The 27,606-nt window shown below is 38.3% G+C and overlaps 1 long non-coding RNA gene across 4 annotated transcripts in view; it reads right to left on the reverse strand.

Annotated features, from left to right (window-relative positions):
• Positions 1-4,491: 4,491 nt before the first annotated feature.
• LOC116438320 overlaps positions 4,492-27,606 on the reverse strand; it is a 118,062-nt gene continuing 94,947 nt past the window's right edge. For 3 of the 4 annotated variants that reach the window (XR_004237674.1, XR_004237673.1, XR_004237675.1), the window contains 2 exons: positions 22,484-22,577; positions 4,492-6,031 (listed from right to left, as the gene is read on the reverse strand). This is a non-coding gene — a long non-coding RNA (uncharacterized LOC116438320). The remainder of the gene's footprint in view (positions 6,032-22,483; positions 22,578-27,606) is intronic. The other variant, XR_004237676.1, reaches the window with a different exon arrangement.

Consider the following 27,606-nt stretch of genomic DNA (forward strand, 5'->3'; position numbering starts at 1 on the left):
CCATTTTTGAAGATGGGAGTAAAACTGACCTTCCTCCGGACACCAGGCACCTCTCCTCTTCTCCAAAATTTTTACAGATGGTGGAGAATACAACAACATCTGTCAACTCCCTTGGTACCCATGGATGCATCCCACCAGAGCCCATGGATTTAATGATGTTAACTCTGCCTAGCTTATCTCTAACCCAACCCTCTACAGCCCCAGGAAATCTTCCTTTCTCCAGCTTTCTTCTCTTGCTTCTGAGGTCTGGGACTCCTGAGGGTCAGTCTAAGCAGTAAAGACTGAGGCAAAAAAAGCATTCAGTATTTCTGCCTTCTCTGCGTCTTCTATTACCAGAACATGCCTCTGATTCAGCAGCAGCCCTACATTTTCCCTAGTTTTCCTTTTGGTGCTGATGTACTGCTGCTGAAACCCTTCTGGTTGTCCAGCTCTCTTGGACCCCCTTTTAATCTAGAGCCTTATCCCATGGGATTCCTCTAAGCAGGTCTTTGAAGAGGCTGAGTTTAGCTGTCTGGATGTTTAGGGATCTAGTCCTGCTTACTGCTTTGCTTCGTCCATGCAGGATCCTGAGTTCCACCATCTTGTGGTCACAGCACATTGGCTGCTCCCAATGTTCATGTCTTCCACCAGTTCCTACTGGTTTGTTAGTACAAGGTCCAGCAACACACCTTTCCTTGTTAGCTCCTACACCACTTGCATCAAAAACTATCATCAGTAATCTGCAGGAACTTCCTGGACTGTGTCTGCCGAGCTGTGTTGTCCCAACAACAACTATCAGGATGAATGAAGTACCCCAGAACCAGGGCCTGTGATCTCAAGGCTACTTCCAGCTGCGCACAGAAAGCCTCGTCAACCTCCTCCTCCTGATCAGGTGGTCTGTAGTAAAAGCCCACAACGGTGTCACTCATTTTAGCCTGTCCCTTAATTCTTGCCCATAAGCTCTCAACTCATTGTCTGTCCCTGGACCAAGCTTAACAAGAGGCCACTTGCTCTCTCACATAAAGAGCAATTCCACCACTTCCTGTCACTGACCTGTCCTTTCTAGGAATATCTGCCTTGCCAACCTTCTCTTTGATTCTTACGCAAAAGACACTCAACCGCATCATCCCTAGCCTTGAGCACTGTAGAGTTGAAACACTTCCTAATGGACAGAGACATCACAACACCTCTGCTTCCTTGCCTGTCCCTTGTGAAGAGCTTGTAGTCATCCAGTGCAGCACTCCAGTCATGAAAGTCATTCCACTATGTTTCCATGGTGGTGACTATGTCATAGATTTCCTGCTGCACCGTGGCATCCAGCTCCTCCTGTTTGTTACCCGCACTGTGTGCATTAGCATAGATGCATTTCAGGTGGGCTACTGATTTCATTCCCAAATTAGTTTCCATCCTCAGCTCTTCTGCAGATGGTTTAGAACTTCAAGTGATACTGGTTTTTGTGGGTTTTGGCTGGCTGGTTTGTTGGGTGTTTTTTTAAATTTCTCTCCCAAATTAAACAAGTTGAAAAGCAAAACTGAGTATTTTTTATCTTCTTCATAATAAAGTATGTCTATGAACTTGGGTATGCTCCTGCACTCAAATGGCAGGGAAGAAAACTGGGAAGAATTTTCAGAGTTGTAACTTTCAGAATATCTTACAGCAGTCAAATGCATGAAAAGTGCACGAGTATGGTTTCCAATTTTTTTTTCAGAATAAATCAATTATTTCTGCAAACACAGCATTCATTTTGCTCACTAAATAGAGCAACTGAGACAACAATTGTATTTATTCAAATAGGTACAGTAAAACCTAGATCTCAGTTCCTACAAATATGACAAGTTGAGCAATTGTGGAAAAGTTTTCTTCAAGTCTTCGTTTTCCTTGTAATCATTGCTTGAGACAGATAAAGAAGCAAGCATAAGCTGAAGTGCATCAGTCTCCTTTCCTGAATAAAAAGCATTTTAAAAAAATGTGTATCTTCCCACTGTGCTAAGCTGCCTTCACAATTTGTGTTGACTCTTTATATAGTTTTACAACATTGTCATAAAATAATCATCATTATCATGCTTTAATTTGAGTCTTGGAATAAGAATATCCCAAATCTCCATACATCATGTCACAGAAATTGGGCTTCCACACAAACTAAAAAAAGTACAAATAAGAAACTCAAAAAAACTTGAATAGGCTTTGTTAGATATACAAGCTGCAGCAACCAGTGCTGTGTTCAGGAAACTCTGGGTGAAAAGTCATCAAAGCAATTACTTTAGGAATGTTAATAGCACATAAACAATGCTTCCTAGAAAAGAAATTTAATTTCAGTCTTCACCATAACAAGCACAATGACAACTTAAGCTTTTAAGCGACTAAGATGGTTTTGAAAAATAATAATGAGAAATACTATGTTGTCCTTTTTGTGACCTCTTTCTACCAAACTAAATAGCTCAGATTTTGAATATTCATATTCACTAAATGGAATAAAGCCCAGAGTGTTTATGCCATGTTGTCTAATAATAGAAGCATATGAGGAACTCATATAGTTGGAGAGGAAAAAGAGGCTAAATTTAACAAATTATTCACCGGAGATTACTCACTTTTCTCTGATGAGAGCAGGAAAATGTGACAGCATGAACAAAGTTTATAAGCTCATTCGTGTCAGTTGAGCATAGTTTTATGTCAAAAAAAAAAGAATGATAAAAGCCACAATTCAGAATATTAAAATAAATACCTTCAGGGGAAAAAGAGAGCAAAGACTACAACAAAAGAATAAGACAGCAGAGATGGAGCCTCTTCTGAACATACAGCAAAGAATTTATCACTTTACTTTGTATTTCTAATTAATAGAAACACAGGAAAGGCACAGAAATTTGGTAACAGTGAGCAGCTCTTACTGTTGCAATTTCACAGCTGCCAATACTTTAAGGAAGGAGATGACCAAAAGATGTGACACTGTACCTACCCATGGTGCCATATCTTTTCTTTGATTTAGACTCTTTTTTCCACAGAGTGTTGAGCAGCACCAAAGAAACTGTGACCAGCCACCAACTAGGTGAAGGAGTAACCAAGCATTTCACGAATATTTTTGATACATTGTAAATCACAGGTGAGCTTTTCCTTCAGTAAAGTCAGGAACAGTATCCTGATGCCACAGCCAATGAGCAGAAGATTGACTTCAAATTCTACTGACATATCTTTGAGAAATGTGTCCTTAGTATTTCTCTCACACATTTCACTCAAAACTCAGGCAGTTCAGGTGTTAAGTGTTTAGAATTCTGCTCACTCACTAAAAGTAATCTGAAAACATTTTTGATGGCCGGGTAAGATACAGTTTTATTTTCATTTCAGACAGTAAGTAACTTGATTTTCTGCCCAATATGAGTAATTGTTCTAGCCAGATTACCAGCTCTCTGGTAGTCTTTGGAAATTTTTTTAAGATGCCAAACTTTTGCTGGTGATAACAGCCAAGAAAATACATATGACATTCATTAGTTTTACTGGATCTATTTTTTTGACCCCTCAAAACTCATCCTGAGCAAAGAAAGAGACAGAAGTGAGGAAAAGAGTGAGAGGAAACAAAGATTGAGAAGCTTTAACATTTGCATGAAGGAATATTGTCATTGACATCCTGTTGTAATCCAGCATGACAAGCTGAAAAGGGAGTGTCACTATACATGTTCTCAGGAAAGGAAGCAGAGGTCTCACATACAGAATAGAACACAGGAATCATGATATGATCTGGCCAGAGTATTCAATCCTGTGCCAAGCAAGCCCAACCAAACACAAAGGGAACACAAAGGTGCTGGTTAGTTGTCTATGCCTCACCTTGAGAACCAGAAGAAAGAAAAATTTACATGAACACTTTCTCCAAAATAAAACTACCAAAAAATTTCCATATGTAAAATAAAGACACTCAAGGAAACAGAAAAAAAATCACAGGTTACAGAATTGTGAGAGCTGCCAAAATGAGTAAGTAAAAACATCTGGTCTAAGCATATTTTTTCTTTCTCCTCCCTATCCCAAAAGTTTCTTTGGGGCTGGAGTTTCTATCCTTGGGTAATTGAATTCTCAATGAAAGACCAAAAAAAGACATCTAATCAATACTTACCTGAATGGCCCACGTGTAGCTGTATCAGAAAAGCCATCTCTTCATGTAATCGCAAAGATCCTTCCCATCACTTTTCTCTGGCATTAAGGAAGGATCCTTTACCCACTGCTTTATGGCACTTCAATATTTATTGTTTTCCAATTTTGGAAACTTTTAATGGTTAGAAATTTTCAAAGATAATTCTTTGTCATTCAAAATCACCATATACCATATCAGATGTCTATATCAGCTGTTACTAAATTCTTTAATGGTGACCAGTGCTTGTTTAGAGGCAATGTCTTGTGACCTTGGATCTTGCTGAATTTGTAGAGGCTTGCTTAGCACTTTAACTGAACAAAACAGACCTTTACTTCTTTCTTTATTTCATTTCTAAACAGTCTTTGGAAGAGATGAGTAAGTAAAGGGAAAAAATATCTGAGTTAAAAACTATCTTTTTTATTGGTCCAAACCAGTGTGAAAGAGAAGCAGATACAATTTAAATATAGGAAGCAAAAAGTCCACTTGTGTTCCTTACTCTTTGTGCAGCATACATAACATGAACAGCAAATCCAAATATCTGGTTTATGAAATGTGTAACAAGGGTCTTTTACACATTCTCCCTTCTCACTGCCAGGCCAGAAGGAATAATATGGAAGAAGCAGCTGGAGCAGAGACGCAGGGCACTAGAGTGGGTTGGAAAGTAGTCTGAGGCTTCCCCTCTACTAGGGCTGCTCAGGTGCCCAGGTGACTGAAGAGCGACCCCAAAAGATTTGGAAGCAGCCTAGCAAGTGTTTTCAAGTCACCTCAGGGCAAAAAGGCCAGTGATAGGTCCATACAGCACTCATAGAGATAATCCAAATCCAATCAGTCCAGGTTACATGAGGTTACAGACTGTGAAATCTCATTATGCCTGACAAGATAGTTTGGCAGGGGCAGAGAAAGTGCTTGGCATTTTGCAATTTATACTTCATGCATTTGGTAGCATCTAGGACAGCTTCATAAGTTTAGTCATATTTTTGTGTCATTTGCTGTGGTATGAGATACACCACTAACAGCGACAGACATCCTAGCACTCACACTGGATTATAGTGGAAACCAGATACAGGATACAACACAAAAACATCAAACATTCATGACTGGCAGGCTTGCAAAACACTAGCTTTAACTTAGCTAGCTTTGATCAGCTTTTCCTCCTCCATGAATTGACTCCTTCTCACTGTCCAGAACTTTAAAATGAAGAGTTCACATGCTTATTTGAAAGGAATTTGCTTTTATAGTGAGATAACTAAGTTTCAGCTAAATCGTGACTCTTATTTGATTAATTTTTTCCGTACAAGACTTTTTTCCAGTTTGGATGCCAGTCTTAAAGTAGAATAATGAAGCAGAGGGCAAGGAAAGTAGTAGGTTTAGCCATGACTCTATCCACTCTTTTTTTGTTGATAAAGCCAGAGAGTAAGTTGTTCTGTGAATATAACATGAGTAGCTTAGCCCATGAAGAAGAGCACTACGGTCTGTTTCTCTTCTACAGAGCTGTTCGGCCTCTGACAAACAGCATTCTTTTCTGAACTAATTCCGAGAACAAGCAGACCACTCCTCACCATGAGTCAACATTTTACATTTTGTTCCTGGTCTTTTGCTACTCTGTGTTGTATGCAGTTCAGCCGAAATTTTGATACAGATGCTCTGAAGTAAAAATGCTTTGAGGCCCCAGCTGCCTTATCGTCTTCTGAGCACACTCAGGAATAAAAGTCAAAGACAAATTTCACCCAGAAATAGAACATGACCAGTACACAAGACCAAGTAAACATACAAGAAGGATTATTCAGCTATCAGAAGGGAAGCCTGGAAGTTCAGTGCTGTGCCCATGCTGGTCAGGCTGCTCAGCTGTTTGTAGCAGCAGTATGTTGCACCACAAAGTTTCTTTCCTGTTTCCATTCCTTGGTTTATTCTCCCATGTTGACTTCTCTCTTCCCCCTAGAAAAAGAGATTTACTTTTAATCCATTTTCAAGTTTCTGCAAATCTTTGCAGTTTATTGGAATAATTGAGCTTTCCAGAAGACCTCCTGTTAGAGTGAAGCAGGTTGGACAAATCAGGGCCAAACAGGATGATTTATCAAAACCCAGACAACAGAAAACCTTTGTTGACTTTCTCGGTAAAGACTGGGTGGACTTTTTTGGTTTTGTTGATTGATTTTTAAAATAAGCCCAGTGTTAAATTTCTTCAGCATTATTAAAGGCAATGCCCAAATTACGCAGGCCCAAAATGTCAGAAAGTTTAAAGACTCATTTACTCATTTTCTAGATCAGAACAGAGACCTGGCTAATGTAGAAACATAAGTACTTTAGGTTTTGTCATGTTCTTTGAATCTGTAAAGGGTTTGAGGCTTTTGACTGTGATTTATGATAATATTTGGAGTAATTTATGTACTGCATATATGGTAGCATTGTATGTCTTGATAAAGCAGATTTTCATTTTTTATGATCCTCCAAACATATCCACAGTAGCTTACAGTTTCTGGTAGAACAGACTTTTAGTTGCTATGCGTCTACCATGATCTTTGAAACATACCCCTACAAGACACTGGGGACAAGATATCGCTGATGATTTAGGACTTGCACTGGCTTGTCTCTTGACTTCAATGTCTCTTCTGCTGTGTGTGTAATAATTTTGCAGGCTCAAGAAGTCCATGCATTGTCCTCTGTCAAGACATCTGCCTTATAGATACACTTAAATGAATTAATAGGTTTGATCATGCACCTTTTGAATTTTTTTATGCATTCTAAACTGTATCAGTGACATCAGTCAACTTCTTTGGAGGGTGACTCATTCTGTTTCATTTTCTCTGCTTTTGGGGGGAAGGCAATACCTTTTCATAATATCCAACCTTGTTGCAGCAGGGATTTCTGCAACATGTATAGGACAGCAAGGCCCATGGAAAAAATTAGGGACTGATTCTTGATAGATGTTTTAGAGATCTTTATTCTCCAGCCGCATGGCGGGCGTCCTGCTGAAGAATTCTAGCAATCACGGGACAAGCAGAGTCCTTCCCCCAGGCAGGGAAACACAAAACAACCAATGGGGAACGGGATTGACTAGGGAGTAAGGAAACCCCATGCCTCTACTCCAGGGTCCCCCTCCCCCCGGACCCCACGCCAGGGGGGAGGAACCCCAACACTTCACCCTTTTGTTTTAACTAAAAGAGATTTAAAACTTAACATTGGAAACAACTGGATAAACATAACAAGAACAGTTTCAAAACAAAACAAGCCACCCTCCTGAGTCTCTAAATGTCCAAACAGATTTTTTCTCTGGAACATCTTAGGGTTGGCAGAAGGGAGACAGGACTCTCTGAGGATGCTTTGTGGGGAAACTGAGGCAGGAGAGGGTTTCTTCCACATGTACCTGTTGGAACTCTAAACAACAACAGTTAATTTCTTCCCTCCCCTTTTTCATCCCCACCTCAGCATCGGAGAGGAGTTGTGGGGAAAGGGAATTTTATAAGGAAGACATGGGGTGAAAAACAGATTAGGAATAAATTGGGGATGGGGTAAACTTAGGAAGGGTATAGGGTAAAAGGGGAAAGTAGGCTGCGGGTAGGGAAGTTGCTGGTATGGATATTATTTACAATTTCGTGCATAACAGCTGCCTTTGACTGGAATACCTCCAGGCCCTGTTACATGGGCCACCTGTGGGCCTTTTATTCCTTACACAATATCAAATTGTACAACTTCTCCATCTCCTACACTTTGGAGGTATTTTTCAGGGTTATTCTTTTTAATGGCAGTTCTATGGATGAATAGATCTTCCCTTGTATCATCTCGTATTATAAATCCATAGCTGTTTTTGACATTGTACCATTTCACAATTCCTGTGATTTTCATTGCTAGAACTTCTCCTATTATGTGCTTCCGTGTTTGTCATGGCTGCCGGTCCTGTGCGGGCGCTGTTTCGCCAACTCCAATGTCTTGGCTGGGTCCCCGCGTTGCTGCTGCTCCGAGCCCTCTGAGCAGCGCTGCTTCGGTGCATGTCTGGGCTCTCCGTGGCCCCACGTTGCCATGGCCACTGGCCCTGCACCCTGCAAGCGGTTCCGCTCCGCCAACTCTACTCTGCTTTGAGAGCGGCGCTGCTTTGGTTCAGTGCTGCACTGCGCAACTTCTTGTGTCACTATGGAAACCGCCGCTTTTCGCTCTACAAAAGTCTCCAAGCCTTGTGCTCAGAGCGGGTTTCCACGCTGACCCCCGCTTCCTGGCTGCTCGCAGGGGTCACCTCTCTGCTGCACATGGCCCATGGCACCCACGGCGCCTGCGTTGTCGCTCCCTCACTTGCAGTTGTGCAGCAGGGGACCCCGAGATGGGGTCCGCAACAAGGCACGGACTCCCAAGGGGGCTGAGCACATCCAGCACAGGCACCTCCGCTGGCACAGGTAGAGGAGACCCTGTGGCTACAGTCACATGCCCCTGGGATGGCTGCCGCACGATCTCAGCTATGTGATGATGGTCATCATCTGCCATAGAGGTAATGGGACTATGCACATGCTTCTCAAGAGCTTCATTAACTACAGGAAGTACACAGAGAAGTTCTATCATTACAGTATGTTTTGATTGAGCCATTACCTTATCCATTATCTCGGTCCAAAAACTGCAGATACTAATTTTAGGAGCACTAATGTCAAAAAGTAAGTCTCGAGAAACATAAGGGAAATTTTTGAAAAACCAATCAAAAAAATGTTCTAGATATCGCAGAGCAAGTTTCATGTTTTTCTGTGCCAGGATTTCTTTAATTTCTAGATACATTTCCTTCTGTGGATTAGACAGCTGCATTTCCCATGATTCTTTCATAGTCCAGAGAGAACAGCCAAACAGAAGGAAGAAGAGAAATCCAGAAAGTTTCTTTACTCACGAATGCTTGGGGATCTTCAAAATCTTGATTGTTTCACAGTTGCTGACTCCAGGGAATCGTTATACCCGCATTCTCTACCATTTGTTGCAGAAGGGATTTCTGCAACATGTATAGGACAGCAAGGCCCATGGAAAAAATTAGGGACTGATTCTTGATAGATGTTTTAGAGATCTTTATTCTCCAGCCGCATGGCGGGCGTCCTGCTGAAGAACTCTAGCAATCACGGGACAAGCAGGGTCCTTCCCCCAGGCAGGGAAACACAAAACAACCAATGGGGAACGGGATTGACTGGGGAGTAAGGAAACCCCATGCCTCTACTCCAGGGTCCCCCTCCCCCCGGACCCCACGCCAGGGGGGAGGAATCCCAGCACAATCTGACCTTCCCCTGACACAAATTCATTCCATTTTCTCTTGTTCTATTCCTGCTCACCAGAGAGAGAAGATTGGCAGCTCCTCCTCTGCTGCACCCCTTGAGGAAGTTGTAGGCTGCAATGGACTCAGCCTGCAGCCCTCTCTTCTCCAAGCTGAACCAGCCAAGTCACCTCAGCCACTCCTCTGAATTCTTGCCCTCGAGGCCTTTCTGTCTTGCTCAGCCTCCTCTGATTACACCATTAGGATCTGACATCCTTCTTATACTGAGGTGCCTACAACCACACACAGGACTTGAGGTAGGGCTGCACTAGCACAGAGGAGTGTGGGACAGTCACCTCCCTTGCCAGGCCGGTGAAGCTGCACCTGATACACCCAGGACATAACTGGCCCTCCTGGCTGCCAGGACACACAGTGCACTCATTTTCATCAACACAAAACCCAGATCTCTTTCTGCAGTGTTGCCTCCAGACTCCCTCCCATCCCCCAGTTTGTCCATATAATCGAGATTACCCTTTCCCAGGCAGAGAATCCTGGGCTGGCTCGTGTTAAATTTCATTTGGTTGGTGACTGCCCAGCATTCTGGACTGTCCAGATCTCTCTGTAAAGCCTCTCTACCTTCTAGAGAGCCCATAGCTCCTCCTAGTTTAGCAGCATTGTAAAATTCAGTGACATTTCGTTCCAGGATCCAGCACATTTACAAAAACCTTTAAGAGCATTGGCCCTAAAATGGAACTCTGAAGAACCCAGCTGTTAACTGGTGACCAGCCTGATTTAACTTAGCTTACTATAACCCTTTGAGCCCAAAATATCCGAAAATTGCTCACCCAATGTATTATGGACTTGTCTAAATTTGTGCTGGACACTTTTTGCAGAATGATACTGTGAAAGACAGTAATAAAATGAAGACATTTTTGTGAACTGAACAGAACTGAAAGCCCAATCTTTTGATTAACACAGAGTTTGAATTTCTTGTAATTCCCACACTGAGCATAAAAACATCTTCTGTTTACTCTCAGGAAGTATTGGTTTTCTCAGTATAATTGAGGTTTGTTGAATAGCAACTGTTGCCCCAGCTGGCACTGCCTTGAAACATAAGACATTGTTTTCTCTGCTCACTTTCTTCTTAGTGCAAGTCAATATATCTTGTTGTATGCACAGTAAAGAACACTAATACTCCTTTTATTCTTAGCTCACAAAGGCATACATTTTTTTAAAAGTTATCTAATTGTTTTGCAAAATTGTCTATTGTCAGCCCTGCAATGACCTGTCACCTGTATTGCTCTGCAGCTTCATGACACTGAAGCTGCAGTTGTTAAAAAGATCACTCTGGACAACACACACTTCTGAATTTTCCTCCTCCTCATTTTTAGAGCAACTGGATTTCTAGTGTTGAAAGTGAAACAACATTAACTTCAGGCCATCATAAATTTTGCATACTCCAAATGGGTAGAACACTACAGTTTTTCCCAAGATCAGATCCATTCTTTTGAGAGAAATGCAGTGTAGATAAATTGTGAATTAAGTTACATTGCATCCCTTCAGGTTTGGGACATCCATCCCTTGTGGTCTGAACTGTCTTACTCTGCATATAACTGCTAGCCTTTTGAATGCATGATATGTAAGCTCTTACGACAGTACTGTACATTCTAAACTCCAAGACAAAAGGATTTTTCCCCTTTAAGTTAAAAGGTACAATTCAAGCATGGTATTTAATGACAGACTGAAGTTTGTAATTCATTCCTTAAGGTAATGGAACCATATACACCCAGTCGAGCATATATTCTTTTAAGTTATGGCAAAATGCAATTACAGTTTAAAGGGAATATTTATGTACATTAGTTAGCAACATCATTGCAACTTAGTGCTCACACATCAACACTTAATTAGTGTAAGCATAAGTGACATAATTGCTACAAGGCATGTATTACCCATAATGTGAGGTAATTTCATGCGCTATGCACATTTTAAATATCTACTCTGTATTTTTCCAGCTTTGATTTTTAAATCAATAGGAGATGTTTGCATATAAAGTTACCTTAAACTATTTTGCATTTTATTTGAATGCAGGGTGTTGTCCAGCAATAGAGAAAAAAAAAGTTTCTTTCTCCTTAAGGAAAATCTAACCAACTTTCATTATTCAAACTTATAAGTTCAAAAATGCTGGATTTCAAAACAACAGAAATGTCTATGTGAACAGTATGTTAACTTTTCTATTAGATAAACATTATTCATGCTTTATCCACAGAATAGTCAGCCTTAATATGCTGACATTGTTCTTCTGTAGGCCTAACCATGCTTTTGTCCAGTCCCGCTCTTCAGCTCTTCACATGAATGGCCCTTGTTAGCTGATCAATGAAGCTGGCAAAAACAAAACTCAGTAGGTCCTGAAGAAACCCAGCTGTTATGGTAACTAGAAGAAACCAGTGAACTAATGAGTAGAGGGGGCATCTGGGATTACATTATGGATGTGTAAGGAAATATGTTCACATATACCAATAAAAATGCAGTCATTCATTCCCTGCTTTATTTTGTTTTCTATTTTATAAGAGGATTGTCTCTTGGATTTTATTTGCTGTTTGAGAAGGAATGACTCTACCAATACTCTATGGAACATGAAATGTATTTTGCATATTACTGCATCTTATGGAAAAAGAAAACTAACTTTATAATCTAAAGACAGGAAACAGAAAATGTATATGTCTTGCTTTGGAATAATTTGCAGAAGTTATATATGATCATATGGAGGTAAGAAGGAACCAAGCAGTTTTGGAAAGTTTAATATTTCCCTGTCATGTTACATAAAGGGCTAGAAATCTTCAATAGGATTCCTGCTTCCTGCCTAAACCTAATAACACATTCAGCAATTAGTGTTTAATAGTTCTGTTGAAAGGATAATCTAAACTTAAGACCATCCTTCCCTTCCATAACCTACAACTTATAAATAAGAACAGAGTTTAAATATCTGGAGGAAGTTAGGAACAGCTATGTTTCTCTATGGTTTTTTAGAAAGGGGGATGGGTACAGTTAGCAGAGTTGACAGAATTTTTTGTGTAAGCATTTCACTGTTACTCTTCATTAGTCAGTTAAAGCACTCTTAAAGCTGGAGAAAATTTTACCAGGAGAATATTTTCCTGATAGAAAGTGTTCTTTTTTATCATACAAAGTCTTGTACAATTATATATGATTGTTGAAAATTTCTAAAAAAAAATAGATAAAAAATTAATTATTAGACTGAGGGGTAGCATTTCTTCTATGCTAGAACTGTCAGAACTTTTATTGCAAAAAGGCTTTTGTTACTGATTTTAGTTTTTGTTATTATAAACCAAATAAATATTTTAAAGCAAAGACAGAACTTAGCATTTTTCTTTGAAACTGTCCTTTTTTGAGGATAACTCAAAAATATTAGCATCATTGCAATTTGCAATAATCAAATCCACCTGCAAGCTTACTGAAAGAGTTTGTACTTATGGGATCAAGACCTTCAAATAGTTATTTTTTGTTTACATAAATATAGTTATTTAGTCCTTAACTTACCAAGAGACAAGCACCCAACATTATAAATTACTATTGTTTGAAAAAAGAATTATGAACATGTTTACCTTGGTAGAAATATTTTTTTTATTGCCATTGACATGAACCTTAACTTTTTGTACTTACTGAATGGATTAATCAAACAGTCCTCAAAATTAGGAAGATGTTGCATCTAGAAGCACCAGCTATCTGGGGATAATCCATTAACTTTTATAATAACTGACTTCTCTTACATCCTTTTTTGAAAACACCCACCACAAGCTGGACATGGAGAAAGCTTGATAGATCCTACAAGAAGGTGCAGCATAAAGTCCCTCCATATATTTACTGAACTCCACTAGGACAAGCTAAAGAATTGGGGTTTTTTCCCAAAGGATTTGTGTATTCCATTACACCCACGCTATACTAAGGTCCCAGTTTTCTCATGTTGGGAAAAGTGCAAGTTTGCAGCCCTTTATTTGCTGCATTACTTAAGTTCTTGCATCACCAGTAATCTCTACTAAAAATATTTTCTCAGATTTGTAATGTGTAATTTGTTATAAATTATAATTTATAATAATTATAAATACAGCAATTATTTTCTTTTCTTGGCCTACCAACACAAATTATTGGTGGTCCTCTGATATGAGACATTTCCTAAACCTCTCAGTTGCCCTCTTCTGCACCCATTCCAGTTTGAGTACACCTCTCTGAGTACCCAGAATTGGATGTGGTAATTTCTACAGTAATTTCTACCAGTAATTTCTACAACAGTATCAGTACCACTTTTACTGAAAATATCTTGTTTGATATACCCTAAGTCAGATTAGCTGGCTTTACTGACATATCACATTAATGACTCATGCTTAACGTAAGATCAATAAGCATATCCAAATTCTTATCCTTCTATGTTGCATCCAATGCTGAACCCATCAATTTATAGCTTACTTTAATTTGAAAAGTATTTTATGGTTTATTTTAATCTGAAAAATACATTTATACAAATAAGACTCATAAGGTAGGTGAAAGATGAGACGTCAGCTTAGAATATGCATTGGTATTTGCCAGAAAGCTTATATATAGTCTTATATGAATATAAATATGTATATCCACATATTATTATGTATTTTCTAGTGTATAAAACTAGTCTTAGAGTTTATCATTATTCTTATTATTATTTATGTAATTAAATGCATCCTCCATGCAGCTCCTCTCTCTAACCTACCACGTATTCCTGTAAAATCAGATCTCCCGCTTGACAAGATAATATATTGCTGTCACCCCACTGAATATTAGTATAATTCTGATTTTAGTTTACTAAAATGACAAATGCAGCTACTTTATAGCTGCTTTGGACCATAAAACATTTTGAAAATTATTTTGCCACTGAATCAGTACTGAAGCAGATATGCGTGAAGATTTGGCATTTAATATGTGAGGTGGTTTTGCCCCTTTTCTGTTGTGGGAAATTTGGTTATAAATTTTTCATGACGTAGTTCTTTTGTCTGTCAGCACCTTTTACTTTGGGGAAAAAAGTCTTCTTGACAGCCACTTTGAGCCTGCTCCTCCAGAGTTTTTACTCATCGCAGTAAAAAAAGTTTAGGAATAATAAAATAAAATAAAGGTTGAAATTAAGAAAAAAATAAAGAGAATTTAAGAAAATATTCCCTTCTTTGTTGTTTTTTGAAAGGTACTAGATATGTCATATCTGTCTTCACATAAAATGAAATGAGGAAATGTTTTATGGTTCAGGAAGAAATCAGAAGAAAATGTTTCTAGCTGCAGGCCAAAGGCTCCAGGATTGTCTGTGTTCCACATTGCATCCAGGCTTAAAAGCCTTTCCTTTGGAGGAATCAGACTGAGAAACAGCAAGGCCCTACCCCTTCACAGAATGATACCTGTGCTTAGTCTTATGAACAGTGAAAACTTGCACTCTTTTAAAAGCAGAACTTTTTGTGTTACAGATACTCTCGTACACAGAGATAGTCACAGGCCAAAAACAAGCTTACACTTCAGGGTTAACTGATGTGTATTGCACTGCCACCATTGTCAAGAAAATTAATGTAATGCTAGCTTGTCCCTACACATATGCAACAGGTTTGCTGCAAGTAATTCTATAGTGAAAAGGGAGAAAGAAATATACAGTTCAGTTCTCTCGGCAAAAAAATGTAACTGCAGACACAGCTGTACAGAAGTATTCAGCTATACTGGTCTTTAGACTACGAGTAAGTTTCCTTAGAACATACTTCAAAAGATTCCGATTTCAGTGCTCACAGACCAAGAAAAAAGCAAGGTCATCTATTATCTTAGATGTAGGTGGGGGGACTTAAGTGAGCATACATTGCATTGCATCTCTTAAAGGTGGACAGCACCTCATGAGAAAACAATGCTTGCCTTTTCCAGAGACTCCATAACAACTTCTTTTGTTTAATTTAGGGTGAATGGTTATTGACTGTTGTCTCTCAACAACTTGCCTGACTGCCATTCCAAGGAAGTGAGTACCTCCATCCTCCCGAGGACATCAAAACAAGGCAAACGTGACAGTCTGCGTACAAATCAATGCCACAGAGAAAGTTGCTCTCTTTCCTCCAGAGCAGTGCCATCAGCAATGCTGTCATATTTTGCAACCCAAAATATTCTAGTTTCAGAGTTAATTTGAGGAGAAAGATTTGTTTTCCAGGAAAAAAAAAAAAGAGATAAAAGAACAAAAAAAATCCCCCAACACTTTAATAACTTCCATTAGACAAGCCACAAATATAAAACAACACACGAAACTCAAATCCAAAAGGACCCCTTTTTCAAATTCTGCATGTAGTTCACAGCTGGCAACAACTAGTCTCCTGCTTACTGTTTACAGAGTTCATTGCATGTATCCAATTTTCCCATTTTATGATCAGCAACTTTTTAAAAAAAAAAGTTACTTGCCAGCGTGGCTATAGAACATAAATCACATAATATAAAACATTAATAAAACAGCAAAAAAATCTGTATATCCAATGTGTAAAGATAAAAGGAAATAGCTTTACACATTTCATTAGACCATTGAAGAGAAACCCAAATCCTTCTCCTCCTCAGAACTCAGACTTTAATCATTCTGCATGAAATTATTTGGTTGCGCAAGAAATGGGGATTTTCCTTTGTGAGTTACTTTCTGTTTTCATCATTCTTTTCCTGCAGTTCTTCCTTCAGAGTCCTTGAACAGTGCTTCCTGTCAGTCCTCCCTGTCATCATTCTGTGATCAGCCAAGTCTCTCAAAAATCACTTTCACTTTCTATAAAAATGAACTGTCTATATAATCTGTTGTTATTGAAAAATGTACATAAGGATAAAGAATTGCTGGGAAAACACCAGTGTTTTAGGTTATCTTCCTGCAACAAGCATAGCTGGAGAAAGAGATTGAATCACAAGTTACAGTAATTCTAAGCAATTCAGATCACCAGGCAAAATATAGTTAGCCCAACAACAATTGTGAATATTTCATTGGCTTCTGTAGTCTACAGTGATGGTCAACATGGATGATAAAATAAAACAAAACAAAATAAAATAAAATAAAATTAAATTAAATTAAATTAAATTAAATTAAAAAGCCAGGTATTAGAGCAATGAGGAACGTTTTTTCATGCTAATACCTCTTCCTCATTATATCCCACTGGCCATGGCCACTCAACAGTGAAGATGAGCAACAATGAAATTCCCAGTTTCACGGAAATTTCTGATAGTTTTGGTGGCCTGGTGGGTTCTGAAAAAATAGAACAAACACAATAAAATCTGAAGTTTCATTTGAAATGATGAAAAATATATTTTTTGGTGGATATATGATTTTTGTTGGACATTGTTTTATAACATCAACACATTCTGTTCTACCCTTGGAGCATTAACAAAACACGTCTTTCAAAAAAGAAAAAAACAACTCAGTAAAAAATGCCAGATTTTGAGAGTTTTATTATTTTTGCATTGTAATAAAGACAAGAATTTTCCTTAAAATTTTATCCACAATTCCTTTAGCTAGTTATAGTTGCCATGCAGTTAGAGAAAAGTTTTTGTAACAAATTCTGTTACATCACTGAAAAGGGAATGATTCCTCTCTTTAGGAAGATGTTACAGATCCCCTTCCCCTAAGTATTGATGACTGAGAGAGAGCGAGAAGAATGGTTCAGCTGCAGGATGGTGTTGGCTGCCTCCTCATTCTGAAAGGAGTATAAATAACTATGCTGAACTCTGCAATCTCAAGTTTAAAACCTATATATGAAAGAAACTCTCTCATCTTTCTCCTACTATATTCACTGCATACTTTATAAGACTGATGATAAACTTTCCCTTGTGATCTTGGATATCATCTTCCTATTACTGGATATAAGATTCTGGAATTCCTTCCTTGTGGAAAGGGAATGGAATTTTACATTAATTAGAAACCTATTTCTATCCATGTGGGTTCTCTTAGGTCTTTGTAGGTCACTTTTTCTTTTTGGTCAATAATACTGTAACATTAACATTTAGTATTTTAGAGTTTTAATTACCTTTTGCTGTCCTAGTCATTTCTTATCTCTGTTTCTAGGTGCCTGGAGAAAACGATCAGACTGCTTTCACATGTCCAAACTGGGATGTTTTCCAATTTGAGGATGAAGTTAGGGTAAGGAGAAGATAATTATTGCCTTCTCAAATTCAGCATTATGCAAGAGAGTTGTGTTTCTAACACAGACATTGATCTTTACTGGGTTTTTGTTAATATCAAAGGTATGCAGTGTGATTTCCTAAATGTAAGTAGTCTCAAACAGCTGCTGAACCCCAACAAATCACAATTGCATTTCAATAGCAATGATGACATCACCATAAATTACATGTGTTTAGCAATAAGAAAGCCATGAAATGCTTGCACATAGAAATTTCTTTTGAAGACATTATGATCATATGAAAAAACAAAGACGTTAGTCATTCCCAATTATGGCAAATACATCCATGTTGTCATCTTGTTATGAACTGAATACCTATTAAATCTTCGGAGAATGGTATCTCTTCTGTACTCAGTCTGTCACTGTCTTACTAAACCCTTCATCTACATAGGAATAAATTCATATGCTGAAACAGAAAGTATGGCCGGCAATTAGCTGTAGCTTGTATTTTTATCACCACTGGAATAAGGAGCAATACCTTAGTGAAACCAACATTTCAGTAAGTAAGGCAAGCTATTTCCACAGAAAATGCTTTGCATTTCTGGGATCGTCTTTGTTTTCCCTGCCTATACTCCAGGCAAGGATTAACACTCTGCCGGTCTAAATCCACAAACACAGCCAGACCCTCCCTCCCCAGCACAAAGCACCCCCAGTCACAGGTGAAAGAAAACTACAGAGGAAATTTTGTCTGTTCCAAGCCTACTCTATTCTCCCCCATCCCAGTTACTTCTGTAGGTAACTGTTAATGGCTCTAACAGGTCTTGCCGTGCGCATCTCTTTTCCATTTTGTCTTCAGAATTTGCAAGTAATACATGTGTTAGTCTATAACAACAATCTAAAAGTTTGATAAGTTGGACTGATACAGAAACTCAACAGATGAAAACTAATGGTCTTGCTAAAAAAGCAGATGCGTTGAAAACAGAACAGATATTTGAAATGAGGGGATTTTTTTCTTTGCTTTTAGTTCTGTCACTAAAAGGCATTTGTATTCTGCTAGGCATAGCAAGCAACTCTGCAGTTACTACATGGAAATAAAAACCAGGACTTTAAAGACAAAAGTCTGACAAAAAGAAAAAGAAAATCATTCTTTCACAGTTCTGGTTTTAATTACTTTAGATTGTACTAATAGGGAAACAGGTGCTGTTCAGCAGTTGTAGCGCTTATAAAATTGCAGCAAATCATGCCTGTTTCTAGATCTCCCCAGTTTACATTTTTGGGAGGATACATTCCAAAAACACAGTGCCTTACAACACCATTCACCACCAGCACACCTTTTGTTTTAGTAAAGAAAACATTAGATTGAAAAATTTCTACCCCTTAAGTGAAATGGAAGCTGCATCTTTAAATTATAAAAAAGTTTGCTTGTTCCTCATGTGGGTTGAGGTTTTTTATGGATTACTCAGGCCGGCATGATATGTCTAAGTGAGAAACTTAGAAGGGAGACAATGGGGGAAAGCTTGTTAGTGAACTGAGTTCTCTGGAGTAAAAATAATTTCTCCTCCTTCAATTCTCCCGGTGCTCTGGCATGTTTATTTTCCATAATTTTTGTCACAAGGCTTCATATAAATCAGTAGATTTATCAGATGCCTTTCTTGTCAGGCTTTTTTTATAAAATTAAACACATTCAGTGCTGCTTGCAAGGTTCTCCCCTCCACAAGACACAAGCCCTTGTGCACATACACACAACAGTTATCTTGCTACTAGACAGAGATAAATTCCTCACCACTGTGATCATCAGACACTAAGCCAAATTCATCTTCTTTTCTTTCCTTTTTTTTACCCCACTCTGTTATTCATAGAGACCACAGGTGAACCAGGAGAAAATTATTACAGTGTGATGACTGCTGAAATGATAGAAGGTAAAGAAGATGGATTATCACGGTGCTGACATGATTTGTATGGATTTCCAGAATTAAGCTGTTCACTTAAAGTGACCGTCTTCTTTGCACCCACGATATTGCAGCTGCCCTAGTAATAACCTTCATCTGCACTTGTGAGCCAAGTGAGCAGAGCACGTTTCCCATTACCTGTCAAGCGAGTATGTAGAGTTCTTCTGGCCCCGCAGTAATAGCAGGGCTGCTGGTGAACAGAGTAATAAACACCTACTGAGAGGGATGTAGCGTGAAAAGATCTCATCACCTGCCATTAGCACGCTGATGAATAATGCAGCATTTTCGGTGGCAGATGTCAGGGGTGGGAGGAAGAATCACTTCTGTAAATGCTCTGGTGAGCACTTCAGCACAAAGTGAGAGGTGATAGCAACAGATGCATGTGACAAAATTACACTTGCTATTGTGTTTTAAAAGAAATGGGAACATTTACTTCACAAATAGCTGGCAGGCTTTCTCTCTCTCTCCCTTCCCATTCCCCCCCCCTCCCCCTTCTACCTTTTTGTTCCCTCAGAGTCAAAAGATGCTGCAAACTATCAAATTCACATATTGCTAAGCGTTTACAGCTCCTAACTCAACCACTGTGTAAGGGACAGTGGGGCTTGGCAGTCCAGCCAGTTAAGCACTTTTTCCTGTAGACCCAAGCTGGCAAATAATTTGAATAGGTAAGATTAGAAATAATAATAATAATAATAATAATAATAATAATAATAATAAATCTTTTTTCTATTTAAATTCCCTTCCCACTGTACATTTCAATTCTCCCTTTCAAGAAAACCTACAAGCCACTGTAGAAATGGCAGTGCCAAGTGAAGTGACAGTTCCTGGACTTCATGCAGTTAAATCCCTCAGAGGCTCTGGCAACAGTAAAAAAGGTCTCGCTAATGTTAACGTTATCAAGAAACTTCCTATTACTCCTCCTGTTCCACTCACCCCTTTTGCTGCTGTAAATAAGGCAAAGAAGTGACATAGAAGTAGCACAACAGGTTCCTGGATGTGATTTTAAGCATGGCAATCCTTCTCAGGTAATCTAAATCAGTGCAGGTACTGCTAATTGTTGACAATTTTTTTTTCACTTGAGAGAAATCACACACCCAGACCAAGTCCTTGTTAATGTCAAAAGGTTTGGCATGATGGGATAGTAAAGGACTTCCAAGCTGCCACAACGACTTAATTCCCTGTACCTACAAGCACAGGTCTCAGAGAGCAGTTGAATTTTACTTAAGTTTAATGTCATTGCTTTCTTGCAGAGAGAGTTTCTCAGTGCTAGATATGAATGAGGCTCAAAATCTGTCATATCTGACACCTACATATACTGGGGGGAAAAAGTATGAATGCATAACCAATAATAATATTATATGACTGAAATATTATTCTTGGCACATGCTATCATCTTGTCTGGCTAATCACAGATTCCAATGATTTAAAGCAACCGGTCCCAAACCAGAAATGTTTTCTGATTATCTTCAGACTTCTTTTTTCAGTGGTGTTTTGAGCCAAAGAGCTCTTTTTGGTCAGTTGCTGCCACTTGACACAGTAGCTTACTAACATCAAAGGTCCTGGGTAACAGGATGCCACAAATGGTGAGATTTTAATACAGAAAAGACCTGAGCTCCTGAACACCTGCACTCAGTGAGAGCTGGATACACAACCATCATCATATGTTTGATGCCTGAAGGACAGCTGAGAAGAAAAAGGAAGAACTGTTGGCTCTACCAGAGGACGGCAATTCTTAAAAACGTTATTGTAACAGGTGAGTCACAGGATGGCATAGAAGTTGTCATTGCTCAGAAGAGCCTTGTTCTTACTCAGGTGCACTGCACAAGCCACAAAAGTTGTGTCAGGGGTCCTTGTTTCTGCCCCTCTGCAAGCTATGCACACATTTATATTCTCATCATTTTCCGATTGGTTACTGAAAGGCTAGGAAAGGCAGTAGCCTTTCCTAGTAACTATATAAGTTGGGCATTAAAGAGCTCTGAAGGGGTGAAAAAAAAGTCTCCATTGTTAAGCAGGATCCTGGAAAACATATTGCAGGACAGAATCTGTCTTCTGGTCATCGTTTTGGCTGTGGTTGTTACTGCCTGAGTTCTTCTACCACTGCCTGTCCATACACATTTCAAAGGTCAGTGCTCTCCTGTTTGCCAGAGCTGTTCCAGAAAGAGACAGTGAGACTTAGACAAGGATGCAACACTTCGGCAAAACAAAAGCTGTGAGATGAGCAATGCAATGGGGAACTTTCCTTCAAATGATAAAAATGCCATTATTAGAAGCAGAGTAGAGAGCGCATATATCCCAAAAGAAAGAGAGAATGTTCTTTAAGAAGAAAGGCATATAATCAACATGAAGCAGGTATAATCAAGACAAGGAAAATACTCATAAAAATCCCATATCAACACAGTTCTTATTAGCAGAGGGTTACTTTGAACTGTGATTTAAATACTGGGTAGAATTGAGAGGAATAGAGAGATAGTTACAAATAAATCTGGCACACTGGAGCTGTGCCTGCTAACACAGAATCTTTCAAAGGGTGGCTACAAATAACACCAGTTTCTTCTGGGGGAGAATCATGAATAATCTAGAAAAAAAGATCACCACCTCTTCACCCTCACCACCCAGTCTATTTATCTGTAAAATTTATGCCAAACCCAAGAAGAGAACCCACTTTGGTTTGTTTGGTATTTCTCTTAGCAGTAGGTCAGATTATATGGAAGGAGTTTTATACACGATATGCTTGTAACTGATGTGGATAGTAAGTGAAAGTTACAGGAATGAAAAGACATCTCTCTTCAAGGTTTAGGTTTGAGTCCCCTGCAGATAATCCTTGAATTCGATAAGATTTTGCTTTTCAAACTTGAAGTGAAAAAGGAATATGATAAATTGGAAAACAAATGCTACAGTAAAAAGAAAAGTAGTGGTTTCATATGGTCTCTTTTTCGATAGGGGATCAGCTTGCAATTCTTTAAAAATAGAGGTTTTGCTGTTTCGGTAATTATATACCTGCCTGGAAACCTGCTGTATTAAAATATTGCTCTTTTTTTTGCTGATAATTTCATAGATTTTTAAGAAAAAGATATACCTCACCTACCTTCTAAACTTGTAACTCTTCATTTTTACACTTCTAGTTTGGTAAACTTCCCAAGAGGTGGTGTTCACAGAAGTTTTGTAAATATCACAAGAATCTAGAAAAAAATACATTAAAAGCTAAAAAAGTTTTGATAAAAAGCAACATTTGCCATGTGTTTTGTGCCCTACTATTATTCCCACCAATATGTAAGTCTAAAAAGGGCCACCTATTATTGTAGTGATGTATGTAAAAAAATCTCAAGTTGCCTGTAATAATCTCCATTATGTATAATGACCATTTTCATAATAGTCTTTAGAAGAGGTAATGGCCCCGCTGAATGGTTATTACCTGTCTGTTCATGCTGGAAGCAAGATGCAGAAGCCAAAGGGGACAGTGAAATGGTCCTTATAGAACAGTCTGAAGGAATAAGAAATATTTAACGGAATGCAAGAAACAGACAAGCAAGAACCTTTGCTTGTAAAACTGCCTGCAACAGTGCAGTAAACTATCGTGAATTTTCTGAAATAATAGAGATATAAAATAGTAATTAATAATAATAATAATAATTAAAGGCAAGCTATCACTGTGAGAGCTATTTTAATTTTAAGAGTCACAAACACTGTGAGAAGATAAAAGATCACCTGAATGCTAAATATAGTTTGGTTCATTATAGAATGTTAAATATTCTTGTACTTCAATTCTATACCATGCCATAGGAGCAATATCACTTTAGTCCAGAGAGGCCTCTGCACAAATCAAGGGTCAAAAGTGTTTACATCTTCCACACAACTACTGCAAAAATGTCCCTATATACAAAAATATGGGGTTATAAAAGCAGCAAATAAGTCATGTCAGAGCTGTAAGGACTCAAACGGGCTTTTAAAACAGACAGAATTGTCTTGTAAATGAAGCCTGAGCACAGACAATCCACTGTCACAAAAACATCAGGACATCAACAATTTATCTCATCTCTGCCCAGGCTAGATGATCAGCTCTAGAAGCTGGCTCTTACTATTTTAATGGATATGAATTAAGTCCTTCCAAGCAGAGATTGCCTTTAAAAACTGCACAGTGTTAAATAAAACTTGGCCCTGATTTCAGTTGTGATCTGTGGGATTTACTACAAAATAAAGATGCTTGTAACAAATAAATACTGAATTATGAAATTATTAAATATTATTCTGGCCTCATGCTTAGAAGTATGCTGGGATATTATTTCACTCAGTAAGATTGGGTTAAGACTGTGGAACTAAAAACAAAGATCCTGTCTTTGAAACTAAAGGAAACAATTGAGAGAATCTCAGTTTAACAGAAAGAAAGGTAAAGTCTTGGTTCAGAATACAGGCCACCATGAATTCTGCATGGTTTATTCCATATAGACTGAATGATACTGCTGAACCATGGTATTTCAGGAACACAACACAAGGATGTGTTTTGCATCTTTATGTGTATTACATTTTTCCTAAAACTCACCCTGTTTTCATCCCTCAGATGCTCTGCATGTAAGAGCATTCAGAAAGAGAGATCTCAGCAAAATCTGTGATTATTTGAAATAAGTACTGCCTTTAGCAGAGATTTGTTTTGTCAGCAGCCTATTGGGTTCAGGAAAACCCAGAAGTCCCAGTAAGAAAGCTCACACACCATTAACATTTATTGCTTTCTTCTCCAGGCTGATCAGGAAGGGATGAAGGAATGCCAGCTGCTTGCACTCGTCTGGTGTCTTGTTGTACTTGTGCTCTGAATGGGGACATTCCATTGCTCAAGAAAAAAGAGTTACTAGAGCAGACCAGTAGGTACTGGAAATCCTGGATCCAGCTCTCCATTCTGGATTGGCTCATATTGTGACTTGAACTGAGAGGTTTGGTCTGCAGGGATAGGGATGATATCTCCTGCCTTGCTCTTCTTCTCCATTATTACAATAACTTGCTATCACTAGCAAAAGAGGGAAAATTACAATCAAGATTTAACATGTAACAGACATTTCATTTACTATTACAGACAATAGCATAGAGTTGTTCCCTCCATCCTCTCCTCCCATTTTGACTCCTTTTCTGGTCTTAAATTGGATTCCAAAGGTCATCTCTCACTTTTAAAATAATTTCCCTCACTGCAGTTCTACAACATACTCATCTTAGATAGAGTATTTCTTCTTTCTTGCTATCTGTGTGAAAGAACTTTTTCAGTCTTGTCTCTTTACTTGAGCAGTTTACCCTTTGCTGAGAAGTCCATAAACATTGAATGGATCTAAAAAAGTGATTCAGGACATCTTAAAATGCTGATTAATTGAAGAGGTTTGAACTCACATATTCTGCAAACACAGTTGAAACCCTGTGTCATGAGGGGGTGTATAAGGGAATAACAATGATAAAAAGAAAAATAACAAAATAATAACTTTTACCCTGTAAGGCAGTCCAGAATAAGAAATTGCTTTAAAGAGAATACCACACTTATTGTCAGAAAGAGGAAACAGCATGCACCAGCATGAGAAAAGAGGACTACCCTGATGTTTCTTAAATTTGCACTTGCTGGTCATTTAACTTGAATTTGAGCTTAGAGATTATGCTACTGGTTCTCAGTAAGACACAAAAAAAAAACGTCTAAGTAGTGTCTGAAATCACTAACACTTAAGAACACTGGTAAACTACACACAATTGCAACACAAGAAAATGAAAATGTGAAAAACCAGTTTGAAATTGTACAGCCTTGGACATAATTAATGCCACTAAATAGAAAATGTATTCCCTGTTACTAGCACCACAAGTCAAAAAATATTTTTCTCTCAGAAAAAATTACAAGGAAATAAAGAGGGAAGATCCAATGTGGAACAGCCCTAATAAGTTCCTGGCAGTTTGCATCTCATCTGGAAAAAGGTTTCTACAAAAGTAATAGACATGGTTTCAGGACAAAATGCAATACTATATAGAATACAATTACAGAAAACTGCCTTTCATTTGCTTCCTTGTCACTACAGTTAGTGAACTGCTCAGGCTTTTTCTAATTAAATTAGGCTATATATGACTTACATATGAAAATTCAATTATATTTATCTTACGGATGATGGGGTTTGGCTTGTATCTAAATTTTCTTAATTTCTCTAAAACCTTTGCCTTAATATTATCCTCCAGCATTTAATGCTACTGGGAAATTAGGTATTTCCTCCCCAAAAAAATTCTTCTATCATTTATAAATATGAAAATTATTTGTCCATAATTCAATTTTTCTTTTGATGTTAATAATCAAGCCATCTCAGATATCCCATCAAATGGAAGCATTCTTGTGGAGAATACAAAACCTTTACAAATGCCCTTTCAAACTTTCATCTAATCTGAAAGAAAAACAAATCTGTGATCATTTCAAAAAGATAAGGTTATAAGAATGCTCATAGATAAAAATAAATAAATAAATAGCCAGATTACTTCTACATTATGGAAGGAAGAGTGAAAATAAAATTATTTTAAACTCCTTTTGGTGCATCAAAGCTGAAGACAGAAATGTTAAAAATTTTGCTTGGAAATTTTATTTTCCAAATAGACTACACTGGATTCCTTTTGTTACTCTTTAATGACAGTTTTTCTTTTAAAAATCACAGACAAAAGAAGTATTTTTATATTAGATTTTGCTTTTTTTTTTTCCTTTTTTGAAATAATTCTTTTCAGAAAAACGAAGATGTTTCAACATCTCCTGCGCATACAGTTTCTGAGCTGATGTTACCAAGTACTTTGTAGGCTCAGGTTCATATCCTTGCCACAGACCTTGTTGGGCAGGTTGTACTTAGCTTCATGGTTCAGCCATTTGTAACACTGAGATAGAAGTGCTCTGCTGTTTCACAGATTTCTCAACCCTGCAGAACTGCAGTGCCCTCCTATGCTAACAGCAGCAGCCAGACACCTGCCACCTGCAAGGTGTTTCAAGATGCTCAAGGTTTCCTAGTTACCTATGCAGCATAGGAATTTCTTAGCCTGCTGTGCTAGAGAGGAAGCCAGCTGTGTACCTCTCATTTCCCTGGGAAGGGAAAATGGGGTACAGTAAGGCTGGGTGACCACACATGCTGCACCATAAGATCTACATAGCACAGGTTCACCTTTCTTGCTCTGCTGGCTTCATCCATAGACCGTTACATGCACCAGAGCCAAGGCATAATTAGGAGGCAGCATCGCGATGGTTGGGGAACTCTGGACTTTTCACAGTCTATATTTTTCACAGCTGAAGACAACAGATTAATATCAGTCAGCAGAGAGCTGAATGTTCCAGAAATACATTTGTTTCAAACACTTAGTATATGAGTCATACTCAAGCTGACAGGATGGCCTGCTCCAAGATCTGTCCCTCTACTCTTGCCACTCCTTGCTATTTACATATTTTCCCATTTATGGAACCATTCTGTTAACCATCTTTGAGGTATGTTCATGATGAACAAATATTCAAACCACATAATCATGGAATGGTTGAGATTGGAAGGGATCTCTGGATGTCAACTGGATCACCAGCTTGCTCCAACAGGACTGCTTGGTCTTGGATATTTTTGTCCACGGGCAATTGCCCAGGACTATGTGCAGAGGACTTTTGAATAACTTCAAATAAATGGGTACCAAAATGCGTAGACTTTATAGTACATACTTGCAGAACATTGGGGTTCTGAAGGACACAGGGAGGAATAACATGATTTCTTTTATATGGCTTTAACACTGTATGTGTCTGTCGGTGCATGGAAAAGGTACTGATGAATTGTAAAAAATGTAAGGTTCCTAAGCAGTTAATGAAGCAATCAAACTACCTTCTCTGGAAAATTTAAAAACAGCTAAGAGAATGGTGTGATCTCTGTCAATTTTGCCTAGAACAGAGGACATGTAGCACCCACAAATGAATCAGGCTCCTAGGTGAAGAAGAGTAGTAAAGGAAAGGAGGCAAAACAGTAAACTATCAGCACACAGAATAGGCCTTCTTGGCCTAAATAGATATATTTGAACATATTTTATGACAAATTTATCCATTTCAGATTAAAATTAAAAATTAAAATAATGTAATCATAATTCATTGTAATTCATATAAATTTTAAATTATATCTGAAGTGCATAATGAGTAGAAGAAAAAAACGTTAATAAAGTCAGAGACTATAGTGTAGAGTCAAGCTTGATTCTTACAAA

This window comes from Corvus moneduloides, chromosome Z (assembly GCF_009650955.1).
Source record: "Corvus moneduloides isolate bCorMon1 chromosome Z, bCorMon1.pri, whole genome shotgun sequence".
In the NCBI taxonomy this organism is placed as follows: domain Eukaryota; kingdom Metazoa; phylum Chordata; class Aves; order Passeriformes; family Corvidae; genus Corvus; species Corvus moneduloides.